This window comes from Macrobrachium nipponense, chromosome 4, assembly GCF_015104395.2.
Source record: "Macrobrachium nipponense isolate FS-2020 chromosome 4, ASM1510439v2, whole genome shotgun sequence".
Taxonomy (NCBI): domain Eukaryota; kingdom Metazoa; phylum Arthropoda; class Malacostraca; order Decapoda; family Palaemonidae; genus Macrobrachium; species Macrobrachium nipponense.
In genome coordinates, this window is record NC_061100.1 from 32,168,908 (window position 1) to 32,186,407 (window position 17,500).

Below are 17,500 nucleotides of genomic sequence, written 5' to 3' on the forward strand. Positions count from 1 at the left end.
GCAAGAAACAAACCGAACGCGTCTGCAGCATCGGATTTTCAAGGGCTCGAATCATCGAAACAACGCGCACGGGGGAAACTGAAGCCAAACCAGGTCGTCCGCTAAATAGAGAAGGAGGACCAAGGCCGTGTGTCGTTATCGGAACACCGTGACTTCCCACAAAAGCAAGCTAAGTACAATTTTTTATTCATTTGGAGTAACTTTGAGTGTTTCCTTTACAGGTCGAATTTCGTTATTCCTGTGGCTGAAGTTACGAGACATTCTTAATCTTACTTTTTTACAGAAATTATCTACATCATTGAGATTTCGCTACTGCGAGTTTTTTATCTTTGAGTGTCTGTTTCCAGAAGTTCTACTGAAATATCATAATCATATACTATGTTAATTTTATCATTTTGGGTGATTATTAATCCCTTACGTAACAAATCATATTAAACAGTGAATATGCGTTTACGCAGTGGACGTCTGTATTTATACAGATGCATGGATAGGGTCGTTAAGCACCGTAGTGATTAGAAAACACACAAAAAACAAGTGGAACACCCGTACAAATCTATATAAATTAGAGGTAACACTATTTCGGGTCATGACAATAAATGCTCCTTGCAAAGTCCCGATCGCAGTTTTAGCCTTGAGTTTTTTGAGTTATATAAAATATCGAACCTCAATGACTCAACTCAACTTTAAAAATATGGCTGGATTGCAAGGAATAACATGTCTGTAAAAAACTTTCATCAGGCTAAATGCGCTGACCAGGATCCCTCACTATTTCAAATTTTAGCAAAGAATGAAGTACAAACAGTTAAGATTGAATGCAGTAGAGATAACTCGTCTTAATTAGTAATCGCTCAGTTCCTAATAGTTCGTCATTCATTGCTTTATACGTAACCAGCAACATAATGCTAAACACACAATACGTTGGCGATGGTAATAAAGAGAAGGATCCTAATTATTACAAAAAGAAATAGAAACAGTAGCCCGTTCAGAATCAAACAAGCAAACTCGGTGACTGTGTCACCTAGTCAAGCGGTCAAGGTTAGTCAGATCTGCCGAAGTGTTCAAAGCAAAGCAAATTCCACACAATAAGCGACTCTAGCAGAGTGGGGAAAAGCGATGTTGGTTCATACATACCGATATCTTTTTGAATTAAAAAGGATTTTTCCTATGAAACACACGACCGTATAAAGTAATCAGAGCAGGTTTTAGTTTTTTTTTTAATACATAAGTTATTATGAGTAGTGGTGGATTAAGCCGACTGTACGCGCCGTAAAAATTAGAATATCTTATTTATTCCTTTAGTACAATTAATTACCAGTATTTACGGACTCACCGTCTGTTGTTCGAACTTCCCTAATGAGAAGTCCGGATAAGCGAGCGTTTACAGATACCTCTATAGTTATAAAAAACATTGATCTGTATCTAGTGTAATTGTAAGATTCATCTAGGGGTATACAAAATATTATCTTACATCCTGCAAAATAAGGCGTGTTTATCAAAGGAAAATCCTATAAACCTTCAAACATATTAAAATCCGTTTGAACAAAAATGAGACAGTTAATCAAATAATAACTTATATAAAGGAACTATACATTTGTCTCATAAATCGTAACATTGTTCAAATGACCCAACAGAATTCTCCCACAACCGCAGTCGCACTTTGCACGCAAAATCTCGAGAAGCATGCACCCTCGAATGTCTTAGTGCGTGTAAAAAGACTTTGCTGGGAAATGAAATTTTAATCCTTCCCGACACTGAAATATAACGATTTCCGCGAACAATGCCCTAAAAGTATACATATCGTGGATACGGAAGTTATAAATATCGCATTTTTTATTGTTGCTAATTTTTAATCACGCCCAACCAGTATATGGATGAATCTCTCTGATAATCTATCTAAAGTAATATCCGTAAAGTCATTCAAGCAGAGGTGATTCAGCAGAAATTTTTTTTATCTTTCACCTGAATACCAGGAAGTTTCTCCATTAGCGAGTGATCTCTGGGAGAAAACGGATGTCATTGAAAACAAAATACGGTCTAAGGACAAACATAAAGCTATATACGTACCTTCGTGTAGAACCCCAATGAAATTTCAAAATAGAGATAAATGACGAAGTTGAAAAAATGTTAGTAATAGGAGCCATTAGGAAATCAAATAAGCCCATATAATTTTCCCTCAAACGTCATGCCATAAAAGATCGGACTTGGCGTATCTGCGCAGATTACTGTCGCTTAAACAAGGAAACGACTCCCGATAGTTTCCAGTGCCATGTACCGACGACATCTTATCTCTGTTAGGTTAGAATAAATTTTTTTTCACCAACTTGGACTTACTTAAAAGCTTTTACCAGATACCATTACCTAAGTGATTGTACCTCATACTCCGTTTTCAGCACACTCAGGGGACATTATCAATTTTTTACGTATGCCTCCGGCTTACGTTGCGCCCCAATTACAATATAGTGTTTGGAGACTTTTAGGGGATAACCTACATGCCTATATGGATGATCTTGTAATCTTTTCTAATACCTTAGAAGTACATTCACATAAAGTAGAGCTAGTGCTACAGAGACAAAGACAAATAATCTCAGAGTAAAATATCTAAATGTGAGTTTTTTTAAAACCGAACATGTTTATCTAGGTTTTATGTGTCTGGTCAAGGTCTTAAAAGTGGTCCATGGTAAGGTGTCGGCTATTCATAACTTTCCGGTACTTATTAACGTAAAAGGGGGATACAGCACTTTTGCGCTGTAGTGGGTATTACAATCGTATGTAAATATGTAACTCTTCAATCATGACAGCTCCTTTAACAGATCTTACGAAGAAGAACGTAGATTTATTATGGTCTGAAAAGCATCAACAGGCGTTCGATATCTTAAAAGCGGAAAATGCAGCTTACCTAACTTAAAAAATCCCTGATTTAAATAAGGATTTTTTTTTTATATTGCAACAGACGCCTCAGACCAAGGGGTAAGAGGATACTACTTCAGTAATATGATAAACAGTTCTTCCCTATAGCTTTTTATTCACGTAAACTAAAGCCCTCTGAAAGTAAATATGCAGTAATAGGCAAGGAAGGGCTAGGTATCTTTAACACTAGTACATTTTAAGTTCATAATCTATGGCTATCCTGATAAAGTCCTTACTGAACATGAGTCCTTTACCGAGTTTTTCAAAGGCTTTAATCACAGTCCAAAAGGAACTCGGTGACAAATGATCATTCAGTTTATTGGAGCCAAGATAAGATATCTACCTAGGGGAAAAGGCAAATTATTTCATGAGCTGACGCATTATCCCGCAATCCCGCACCATACAGCAAAGAACCATTAATTGGACAAAAAAAATATAGAAACATCCGTGCCTATTGTTAAAACCGTATCTAAACAAGAAAATTCCTTAACCCAAGAGATCGCGAGCATTGCATATCTGGGTTGGAGCGCAGAACTGTTACAAACTGAACAAAGCAAGAGTCAACAGACATAACCCAAACAATAAACACTTCGAACGGAAACAGAGTCAGCAGCAATAAACACCAAACAATAAACACTTCGAAACGGAAACAGGGTCAGTGGCTAGGCAAAAACAATAAACACTTCGAGCAGAAACCCTAAAGCAAAAGTATATTTAAAGTATGTGTATCAGAATAATGTAATCAAATGTAATATTATATGTAGGTCTGTGACGAGGTAAACCCGAAGAACACAGCAGATGACTAACGACCAGGTATTAGTAATAATCTCTTTCATACCAATCGTCATAAACTGGTTGCATTCCGTCATCCAGGGTTCCCTACTATGTCACAGAAAGCCAAATCACTATTTTACTGGCCTACAATGCTTACAGATATAAAAAGCACATAACTGATTGTAACACGTGTCATGAAGACAAGGGACACACTAAGACACCTGTCAGTTTAAGGGCCTATCCTGTGCCAAATCAATCCTTGAAAGAATATACGTAGAATTATTAACAGAATTACGAGTCTGACAGAGGGAATAAACACTTCTTAGTGTCAATAGTTCCTTGACACGTTATATAGAATTAATAGCACTAAAAACAAACACCGCAATTGAGTGCGTTAGGAATATTTATGAGTGCTAAATCAGTAAACATGGAATTCAACACATGATAATCTGACTCGGGTGGTGTAAATCAATAATAATCTCCATAACACGTGGTGTGAATTCCTTTCCATTAAGAAAACCAATAATATATTTTATCACCCAGAGTCAATCGGTTTGGTAGAATAAGAGATAAATAAAAAAAGTGTCAATGTCTTACGAGTTACAACTCGTGATATTGGATCCGACCGGATTATAGCGGTTCTCGCGGTTTTAAATACCTTTATCATTTATATCTTGTATCTATAGAATTGATGCCGCAAGTAGCCTTATACGGTACGCCGCTAGAACACTTTTCCACATATTCAAGCCAACCATTAATTTATCAAATATATATATATATAAATAAATAAATATAAAAAATAAAATAAATATGGATACAAGTGGAGTCAATATAATACACTCCGTAAGAAGTCGGAAGGGTTACAAATTATAATAAAAAAGGAATCACGATAAAATCAATAAGCAAAACGTAACCATAGATAATTAAATATCCAAATATATATGCGTAAAGATTTGAACTCTAACTTAACGCTTTAGTAATGACAAATAAGCTAAAAGTTCAAACACATATCCAAAATCTACTGACATATTGTCTGTCCCGGTGATTTATATTCGTAGTCAATGAAAAAAAAAAAATTAAATAAATAAATAAATAAATAAATAACTAATAATAAATAAAAATAAATACAAAATAAAATGAAAGAGATTTTAAAGTCAGGAAGTCTAGAAGTGAAAATGTTATCTATGAAATAATCCTATATGAATCTTATACAGGGCTAATAATATATATAGAATTTGTATGGAAACCTTTTTCATATAGTTTGAATAAGGAATATTTATTTAACATAATGCCAACATGAAACTAATATATTGTTCAATTTTGGTACTGTTGTTTTTTTTTTTTTTCAGACATTCTTCTCATGCGGGTGGAGAATTAAAACACTAAAATATCATTTGAAATACTAAAGTCGTATCTCTTACAGCAAGTAACGTAACTCTTAGCTGGCTGAGAGCAATCTCCTGCCAAGTGACGACGTCATCATTGCCGTATCAGCATTTGTTCCTTTTAACCTCAATAATCTGCTTACACAGGCTTCATCTGTGTGTCGTCTCTGCTTGCAAAAGCAGATTGACTGGAGAAAGGAATGCTTAGTTCATGAACTTCACATGTGGTTCATAGGTCACATGACAGGCCACATAACATATTCTTATCCGTGTGTGTAATGCAATTAGTTAAGGACTTGTAATCATTTTAAAATTAATGAACAATATAAGCAAATAGAATTTCTATAACAACAAAATGAATTAATTTTTTTTTCTGAACCTCATAGACATTTAGAAGTATCAAGATATGTATATATGAAATATTTACTTGCAACATTAGCCTATTACAATTCAAGTAAAACATTCATGGGAAAATGTCACATTTTCTTGAAAAACCCAAAGTTTATATAGAAATTAGTTACATAGTGGGTTTTTCGTTGCATCTCCTACCTATTAATAATGTTTTAAAAGTTAACCTCAGAGGATGCGCACGAGAAAATTGAATATGAAACTTTTGTTAGGGCACATAGAATCATGATTAATATTCTCTTTGACTCTTATGTTGCCTGGCAATCTTACAAATAGCTCCGTTTTCCACTTCTTTGTCTAGTAATTTACTACCAGTAATATCGAATTTTCTTTGGGATTTGTATTGATATCTGTTTATTTGTTATAATTATGGATATTTTTACAGTCATCATAGACCTGGATAGGTTCACTCATTGTTAATGCCATGGATAAAAAAGTTTGTACAGCGGACTCTTCTGAATTCCAAAATATCAGCGAATTCATGTGGGTTAAGTCTGGTCTAAATGGCTCTCTTCCCTCCCCTGTATTTGGATGTCGTCTGAATTTACTTTGCCCTTGTGACAAGTATAATTTCACTTGCAGGCTGATTAATGGAACCTGTTACAGTATCCTGCAGTAGGAGAGTTTCACATCGCAACTTCAAAAAATCGTTCGTCGCAGCGGACGACTACAGTCAAGTAACAACCGCCTACAATGTGAAAGGAATTTCATGGACTTCTTCGACCGACACCGTACCTCGTCGTTAATATCGTTTTCATACGGAACGCTCCAGCGGCTGTCGGAATCGACTACAAAAAGGGACATACTTCCGACAATTACGACCCGAAGGATATTCAACTCTACTTTGCTGGCGAAGGACTCGTGCTGGGGATGTTTTTTTATTCATCGCGAACGTAATCGTGTAGCTTAGGATGCAGAGAATAAGTATGAGCGCAAAATGGAACGTTGGACCCGCCCAGGCAAATTTTCCCCTTGTTTTAACCATTGAAAAGGCCGTTTCATTTGGCTAAAGGTGGTTGTCTGGAACTGTGTAATGGACGAAAAGTTGTTCGAAAGCTAGTTGAAAGTGAAGTAGTATAACCTCGGTCATGTATCCTATATATATAAAGTATCATGATATCCTATATATTGATTTCACATAAATAACAGAGTCGAAATATATATCTTTGCGTGTACGCAATAGGAATCTCTTATATAAATGATCATAAATAACAGAATCTAAATATATCTTTGCGTGTACGCAATAGGAATCTATTTAAAGTGCACATATATTAATCATAATTATATGAATCCATATACATATGTATTAACAAATCAGGTAGCCTATAATCAATCTGTTACCTTTTATCTTACCAATATCTGCAGGTATTTATGAGTTAGTATATGAATTAATGAATCAGATATATAACATTTAGCATAAAAATCAACGAATCAATCAGCATAAACATTAATAACTTTATCATTTCATATATGAAATTTTTTATCAGTTAAAATATGATTTTTATCATGTTAATCTTCATTCTATGCAATTATCAGAGTACATTAGTATTTTCTGTAGCATATGTATCTTAATGAGATGAAGTGAAAAAACTGTATCATTATATATCCGTGATCACTATTATTTACCAATATCATTGTTTTATATTTTATTACTTGAATCAATTCATGTACACAATGAATTTTTATTTACTTATATATATATATTCACATAGTGTCTGTATCACACTCCTATAAGTCAAATGCAAGTCAAGTTTGAGTAATATTCAGTAGTTGGTTTTGGTAGCTGACCGAGCTAATGTAAGTGTTTACATAATAAAAAATATGGAATGTTAGTCCCATATATATAAAAGTCTAAAACTTAAAGAGGTCAACCAGATTGCTTGCAGGAATGTGATCAGACTAGAGACGCTAAAGATGACGTATACCATAAGTATGTAGGCTAAGATAACATGCCGTCACCTGTAGTCATTCAATTGTTTATAAACATTAGTCCAAGCTCCCTGCTTGAGACAACTACCCCGACCTATTATTCAAACGGCCTACGTGATCTGTAGCGTGTCTCATTTGATTGTGTGTTCGTATGAAACTATGTCATCTGATAGTATGTTCATATGTTCGAACTACTGTCTGTTCCTTCATAACTTGTAACAGAGATGGTAGACAGGCAGAACAGAGTTAGTGATCGTCATTAGAAGACCTGTACCTCTTTACCTAAGCTTTATCATGTAGAGGAATAGGATTAGCCATTATCATTGGCAGAAGCGATCAAGCTATCGTTATTAGAAGACTTGTACAATCATATCTGATCTTCAGCATGTAAAACTTCAGAAAGAAATTATATCTATTTTTATACTTCATGTTTTCTACAAGAACCTCACCGAACCATGAGTTTAACACATCGTCGTAAAGATAATACCGACTTCGTAAGTGATCTACAAAACCCCAGACACTCCATTGAAGATGGAAGTGCAATACCAACCGACTTAGCGTAAGTTTATCGCTAGTCTAACATTACCTCATAGGGCGCCTTATCATACAAGGCACAAGCCTATATATTATATCCCTACTATATATATATATATATATATATATATATATATATATATATATATATAATATATATATATATAAAATATATATATATATATATATATATATATAGATATATATATATATATATATATATATATATATATATATATATATATATATATATATATATATTATATATGTGTATATATATATAGTATATATATAGACTAATTATACAGATATATATATATATAATATTATGTATCTATATAATATAAGTATATATATATATATAGATATATAGATATATATATAGATATATATATGCGAGATATATGTATATATATATATATATATATATATATATATATATATATATATATATATGTATATAATATATTATATATATATAGATATATATACACACATATATATATATATATATATATATATATATATATATATATACGTACTAAAACTAAAATATATATCCCTAAAAAAATGCAAATATATATATATATTATATATATATATATATATATATATATATATATATACATAAGTAAAACTAAAATATATTTATCCCTAAAAAAATGCAAAAATATACTGGTGGAATGAGAGGATATGGTATCCCACAACTTTTTCACAAATGAAAGAAAGGAACTGAATAGTCACTAGGCCCATTTCAGAACATTTATTTTACTTTTTTAATTGTTATTCTATGTCGTTTTCTATTATGCCCTAAGTGAAGGTGACCACATTAAAACTGCACTTTAAGCTTCTGGAATTTTTTAAAAAGTCAGTTTGTGTTTTTGAGTTTATTTGAAGGTCATGGAATCCTGTCTCGTCATTTCATTTCATTTTTTTTATTATATTACCTCATTTTTTATCTAAATGCACTGATGAATATTAGCAATCTGGTACCACTTTCAACGTAGATATTCGTCAATTGAATTCTAACAAATGCGTTAGATAAATAAGTTACGTTTACTTTCCACGATCGTATTTCTTTATATTTTGTTTCCAAAAACTTATCTGAAGAAAAAATTTTCATTATTAATTTTGCTCATAAGGACGCTTTCATATATCTGGCCAAGATTTATGAAAGCATTTTTATGTTATGAAATTTTGAATTTTACAATTTTTCACTTGCATATTTTCACAGAATTTCCTGGCACATCTGACATCAAGAAATATTCTTTTTCAGTAGGTTCTTCATTCGTTCTTGAAATTAAAGTCCTTATTTCGACAAACCCCTGTTATATTGAACGGGCAAATTCTAAAACTCGAAATTGAAGGTCCTCACTTCAGTTAAGATAAGGCATTCTCTTAATCGGGGAGTAAGCTTACAAACTACTTTGTTGTTGCTGTTGTGGGGGGGATTTGGATCTATGGAAGAGCCTATAATGGTCTGAAAAAGGTGTTCCGGATTGAGTTAAAGATACAGGAATTTTAGGATACTTATGATTTATTTATTAGAATGAAAATGTAAAAAAAAAAAAAATAATGTGCATGCTAAACGGTACAGAACAATTACTTCTCATTAAATATAGCGTATTTATTCTAATTTTTGTTTATGAAACAATGCGCTATTTAACCTTAGATTTTAGCAAGCGCCCCGACTAAGCTGGAGGTCGAATCACGCCTTGTTTGTTTTTCTCTCGAAATATTACCCTTCTCATGCAATAGTTAGACTTTCATATCTTGCCTGATAACATTAAGTACTCGGAGTTTATTTCCCTACTCCATAAAGAAATGTACATAGAAACGAAAATAGAGTAAAATAGGGTATACAATTTAGACCGAAGGCCAAGTGCTGGGACCTATGAGGTCATTCAGCGCTATAAGGAATATTCAGAGTATAAGATTTTAAATGTTTAACAGGAAGAAACCTTTTGCAATGGCACAATGAAACAATTGTTAGAAGAGAATGGAAAGTAAGATGAATGAAAGAGAATATGAAAGGCGGTACAGTAAACGGAATGAAAGGGTTTGCAGCTAGGAGGAGGCCAAAGGGACGCTACAAAGAACGTTAAGTAATGCCCACAGTGCTCGTGCATGAGGATCACCGACGAAACTACCCCTATGGAGGACGAAAATATTTGTTCGATATAAGTTGCAAAAGTTCATGTTCACTGACAACAGTCTTCCTAATCGACAATTCATTAATATGAAAATTGATGTTAAACGACGTTTTTAATATGAAATAAAAATATCAGCAAGAAAATCACCATCGTAAATGAATATGGCCAGAAGATGCAGTTTTTAAGCAAAAAATAAAATTCCTTTTCTATTATAATAATACCTACTAAGAAACATATGTATTTAAAGATTTATCCAATATGAAACAGAGAAATAAAAATTATAATAAAAAACGAAGTGATCATGAATATATAGCACCAAATAAACGTACAAACATTAAAATAGCACACTTTTTATCGCGTGTAAAAAAGCCATGGGGGTTAAATTAAATATCAATATTTGTTTTTCCTCAGTGAACTTCATTTTGGAGGGATATCAACAAATGAGCAATCATGGAATGGTCAATTTTTCATCGGTTTTGGTGATAATTACCAGAACTTGTTAATTGCTAATAGAGGCTTCAATAGTTGTTTTGATTGATACTGAAAAATTCATAACAAACTGGCATTTATTTTCAATAACAGTGTCAGTTTTTAATCTATACTTCCTGTTTGCTAACCCAAAGCACATTCGATGAATTCATAACATTCTTCACTATACAACTGACAGCTTTCCAGGATTCAGTTAGGATAAGAAATATTATTATTATTATTATTATTATTATTATTATTATTATTATTATTATTATTATTATTATTATTATTATTGTTGTTGTTGTTTTTATTGTTGTTGTTGTTTTTGTTATTGTTTTTGTTGTTATCCAGAATCTGAACCATATGTCTAAGTAATAAGCACACCACTGGGGCCACAAATTTGAAATAAAGGAGTGTGATTTTCATTTGAAAGGAGTAACAGAGGGTTACAATGAAATGCAGAAGAGGTCAGTTATTAGAAGAGAAAAAACAATATAACAAATTAACAGGCCTTTAACTTTTTCAAGTTAAAGAAAAAAAATTACCTGCTTAAGTACAGATTCTGCAAAGCCTGTCAGTCGTAATTCGCAGAATTAGTGTGTAATTGAGGAACGGATTTCATATATCACTTTTTGCAACAATTTCCTCGTCATTGTCCGAAATGGAGATCAAACTAGACATTTGCAATTCATGAGGAAGTCGATTGATAATTTCCGATTTTTGAGCCTATCAAGCAGAACTGAAGCGAAGGAGATGAAAGCTTACTGCATAAAGTATAATTTCAATTCTCCTTCTTCTTTATAGACAGACGAAAGGACGTGAAAATAAAGATCTAATTAGACACTTACAAATCATGAATGAAGAAGTCAGGTGATAATTTTTAGGTTTTTGAGACTATCAGCCAGGACTGAAGCTCAAGAGATTGAATCTCCCTTCATAAAGAATATTTTCTCTTCTCTTTAATTATTAAGAGCGAACACAGCTCTCACGAAAAAAAAATTCTAATACTTTCAACGGAATTATGTGACAAGAACGCCTCTGGGATTCCTTCAAAGAGACAACAATCGTCTGATGCTTATTTCACGCGTCTCTGATCTACAAAAGTTCTAAGCATGCCCTGAGATGAAGGGGTTTAGGAATGGTTGTGTAGATATGCTTACGTAGTGAGTTTTTATTTTAATTACCTCTGCCATGACAGTTGTGTAGAGAAAAAGGGCAGAGACTTTTATCAGGGTCTTTCTACGTATTACTTTTCTATTTTGATTTTCATGAGTTTAACGGAATGCTATGTACTTCATGAACAAGACGTTGATGGAGTATGGATTTCGGGGCAGATTAGAAGAATGTATACCTCTACATATACATTCGTATTATCTGATGTTTTTATATAAATAAATACCGTTCATTCTACCTTCGTTTGAGTTTCTCTTGTATGACAGGTATATTTGCCTTCAATTAAGAATGGACCCCTTGACTCTGATATTCGTTTACAGTGTAAGAGCATTTCAGCCCTCCAACAATGGCGCCTTGAATGGATTCTAGCTAGTCCCTACCGTCAAGTAATTTGAAATACCGAGTGAATTCCTTCTCCTGCCTATACTCTCAGCCAACTCCCAACCATCGTCACCCCCACCTACCACCCCTCCCCTTCCTCTCCTAACTGCTCTTAATGAGATTTCTCTCATTCCGTCTATTTTCCTTCCACTCCTGATCTTCGCCTCTCTCCCATTTTATGGTACTTAGCCACTTCATATCCCCTTAGCTGCAGATGATGATTTGATGAAACAAAGTACGCTTTCCCTTAAGAAAGGAGAGCTAATTACTATGGTTAGATTTGTAGTAGTAGCAATAATAATAATAATAATAATAATAATAATAATAATAATAATAATAATAATAATAATAATAATAATAATAGTAATAATAATAATGAACCAAACAAAAACTTCTTTCAGTTTTCTTCTGAAGATTGAAAAAGAAACCCACAAATTCAATTTGTAACTTGTTTACTTCTAAGTATTTACATTTAGTTTTACTCCACACTCGAGTACTTTCAGGCCCTTCTGTGGCCCATTCTCAAGAGACTATGTAATACTTAGAAGTAAACAAGTTACAAATTGAATTTGTGGGTTTCTTTTTCAATAATAATAATAATAATAATAATAATAATAATAATAATAATAATAATAATATGATGGGAAGAATACTTTCATCATTACTGGTTTTATTGAAATTAAGAAGAATAGAGAGACTTCTATATAAAATAAATGTGTGTGAAATAGCCATTATTTTCTATAAAACCTTTAATATTAGTAATAATAATAATAATAATAATAATAATAATAATAATAATAATAATAATAATAATAATAATAATAATAATAATAATAATAATAATAATAATATGATGGAAGAATACTTTCGTTATTACTGGTTTTATTGAAATTAAGAAGAATATAGAAACTTCTATATAAAATAAATGTGGGTGAAATAGCCATTATTTTCAATAAACCTTTAATAATAATAATAATAATAATAATAATAATAATAATAATAATAATAATAATAATAATAATAATAATAATAATATGATGGAAGAATACTTTCATTATTACTGGTTTTATTGGAATTAAGCAGAATAGAGAAACTTTTATATAAAATAAATGTGGGTGAAATAGCGATTATTTTCAATAAAACTTTTAATAATAATAATAATAATAATAATAATAATAATAATAATAATAATAATAATAATAATAATAATAATAATAATAATAATAATAATAATAATAATAATGGGTCCTGAATCCTACACAAACTAAGGCAGTTTGTCCTTCTCCTTCTGAGTCGAGATCCCAATTAATGCATTCGGGCAGAGTTTGCCTAAATGCATAATGCACATTGGGCCCGAGTGGGATGAAGGAAACAGAGATTCATTTTATATCCATCCTTCGACCGAGTAAATAACCAGCAGGTTGATTTAATCAAGATGACTTATTTTTTTTATTTTTACGTTCTCGATCCAAGCTTTTTCACTTAGATGAGTTATCATTAAAAATATGCTTTTCATCTCTAGTTTTGTGATTCGTTCAAAAACAAAAGAACTACGGTTTATCCTTAATCAAATAAATAGAGCAGGTTGGTTTAATCAATGTGACTTTTCTTCGTCTTTTTTAATTATCTATTCTCTCAATTCTAAGTTTTTTCCATTAGGTGAGAATTATTATTTGAAATAGTTTTTTTTTTAAGTTTTACTCCAATGAGAGTGTTTTTTTTAATTTTTATGTTTTCCACTCTACGTTTTTCTATGTTAGATTAGAATCATTATTTGAAATACGTTTTCCATTTCAATTTCATTATTCTTTCCCAAATAAAAGACATAAAGGTTTATCCCACAGCCAAGTAAACAGAGCAGGTCGGTTTAATTAATGAAAACGACTGTATTTTTCCTATCTTTATGTTCATCCAATACCACGATGGTCTCGTGGCTTATAAATATAAGAACTTCTCGCAGGAAAAGTTGAAAAGAAAGATCGTATGGCCCTGAGCTTTCGTCTTTATTTCAAGACATGATCATAGTCACAGAAATGAGAGACGAAAGCTCAGGGACTACATTCTTTTCTTTCACATTTTCCTGCAAGAGCTTCTTATATTCCTTTTTATGTTGATCCTAGTGTTCTATTATTTTTCATTTAGATAAGAATTGTTACTTGAAATATGTTTCCCATTTCAACTTTTATTGTCCGTTCTCGAACAAAATAAACATACGATTTGAGAGATACAGTGATGAATGGTGTGGTGTCTGAAGTAAAATTAATTAAAAAAAGTCATGAACAAAAAAATGGAAATAAAATTCATTCACTTATTTAAATAGGATTTCAAAACTTTTTTTTAGCGCAGTTATAATCGTTGCATTAGGACGATTAGCAAGTAAATATTATCTAATTGAAAAAACTCATAACCGAGAGCATTAAATAAAAAAAATAAAAAAATACAGAACGTCTCGATTAAAACCACCTGTTGTATTTACTGTGTTGAAGGATAAACAGAATATCATTTATGTGGGAACGAATAGTAAAACTTAAAATGAACAACTTATTTCGAACAATAATTATCAGCCGAGGGAAAAACACTTGGAATAGATAAACAATGTCTTTTGCTTAGGAATGACTAGTATAACTTATAACGTATTTGAAATAGCAATTCTCATATAACTGAAAAACCTAGGTTCAAGAACATAAAAATTCTAAAAAAAAAATAAAACAGTCATTTTGATTAAACCAACCTGCTCAATATTTACTCGGTCGAGGGATAAATTTGAAATGAATCTCCACTTCCGTCCTCCCACTCGAGCCAATGTGCATTATGCAGATCGGCAAACTCTGGCCGAGTGGCTGAATCGGGATCTCGACTTAAGAGGAGAAGGAAGGCAAACTGCCTCAGTTTGTGTAGGATTCAGTGAACGATTTAGGCAAACTGCATTCATCCTCACCTGAGACCATCGTCGGAGATGAGTGTTGCTTTTTCTTTGTGGGAAAAGGAATCAGAAGAAGAAGGTGAGATGAATATATCTATATATATTCTGACTCACATAGGGATCGAACACAGGTCTCTCAATTGCAAGGCAAGAAGAGTTCGGTGACTTATGCGCACGTACCGCAATTAAACTCTTATTGTTGCTACGTTTGCATAAGTAATCTAATTCTTACCTTTCAAATGAATGACTTGTTTTCATACAATAATGAAAATTCCACTTATGCATCACCACCTAACAAAAATAAAGTAAAATATTAACCTGGTACAGAATATTTATCTATATATCTATATGTATGTGCTTATATACATATATTCTAAAATATAGATGCTAATAGCAAAATCTACCCATACTAAGCTATCACAGCATACATCTTTCACTACGTTATTCTCTCTTCTTTCCAAAATCCTGCACAAAGATATACGAAAGACACATGTGCATCTGGATGCCCATATCCAGACGAATGGGCTGCCTGATAAAGGTCCCTTGTCAACTAAGGGATGGAAATGTCAATTTTCATAAACCAGAACATCTGGCGTAGCACCCTGCCACTTCTAGCACGTACTACGAGAACAGTTGAGTTGTTCTCTCGACTTTTCTACAGATGTGGGTTTTGTTTTTGCTTTTTAATGAACGTTTTAAGAATTATTATTATTATTATTATTATTATTATTATTATTATTATTATTATTATTATTATTATTATTATTATTATTATTATTATTATTAAAAGTAATGGCTACTTCAGCAGCATTACACTTGTAGAGATTCTTCTCTATTTTCCGAATAGCGGCTTTTTCCGTGCTACTTAGACAGGCTAGTAGAGCGCCTATGGAGGTCATGATCAAATACAGAGTCAAAATTGGTGTATATATTTGAATTTTACAGAGAAACTATGATACCATAGTTATCAAAGTCATTAACGATATGTCTCTCTCTCTCTCTTTCTCTTTCTTGAAGCAAGCAAGCTTTCGTCTGGAGCTGCCAGACATCCTCGGGCTGGGAAGCTGAGGGTGGACTGATCTTGGAGCGGTGTCCGTTCTCGATTACTCTATTAATTATTATTATTATTATTATTATTATTATTATTATTATTATTATTATTATTATTATTATTATTATTATTATCCATCTGCTTGAAATGTAGTCCTTACAGAGTCTGTTTTTATTGATAGATGAAATTTTTCGAGGTAACATTATTATTATTATCATTATTATTATTATTATTATTATTATTATTATTATTATTATTATTATTATTATTATTAAATTTCTTCTCCATGTCCCTAAATGGACTTTTTCGAAGAGAAAATTCTAAGACTAATATGAATTCTAATATGACGTGAATTACTGGAAAAACTTTAAACTAAGTAACGCTACCGAATTGTCTTTTATAAAGAGGAAGAGAGAGAAGTCCGAATACAATCTTCTTTGAACAGAATCGATTCAGAAACCCCCCAGAGGCATTGCAAAATCTTCCTCGGTAGGAAACTATTCCAAAACAAGAGAGTGATCTTCAACGGAGATGAGTTTTGAGACATAATTTGCATACTTTACAATATGACAGTTTCGTGTCATTCAGTTCCCCAGGAGCTGCAAAAACACAGAGATTTGGCTGACAATTTTCGATTTTCGAATACTTAGCTTGCTGCCTCATGAAGAATGCATTTTAGATCCGCGTAACCTTTATATCCTACGATGATAGCAAATAGAGTTTCTCTCTCTCTCTCTCTCTCTCTCTCTCCCCCTCTCTCTCTCTCTCTCTCTCTCTCTCTCGCTCTCTTCTCTACTCTCTCTCTCTACCCCCTCTCTCCTCTTCCTCTTCCAAGCAAGGAAAGTCGAAGAAGACTCGCTTTGGCAGGGAAACATTTCCGGGGAGAAAAAGATGCCGTGGTATATCTCTCACGGAATTTCGCCCTTGCCAAGAACCGCCGCCATCATCGAGAGGAACCGGGAACCACTTCAGCCCAGGTATAAACTTTCAACAGCCCCTTAGAGGAGGTCCTCCACGAGACACTAATTAGCAGAGTCGATGATGATGTCAAGTCCGTCCTTAGTCACTTTGAGTTCTCTGGAGTTCGCGCGCGCGCGCGCGCATGTGTGTGTAAGGGCGGGTGGGGGGGGGGGGGGTGGTGGTATTTAGCAAGTTAAAGAAAGAATTCGCTCTCGCAGCAGCAGCAGATGGTCTTTGCCTAGTGTGGGAATGAGTCGTATGCTGTGGTGGTCGATTATGGGATTGTGTCTGGGACGTTTGTTAATGAATAATATATATATATATATATATATATATATATATATATATATATATATATATATATATATATATATATATATATATATATATATATATATATATATATATATATATATATATATATATATATATATATATATATACTTAACAA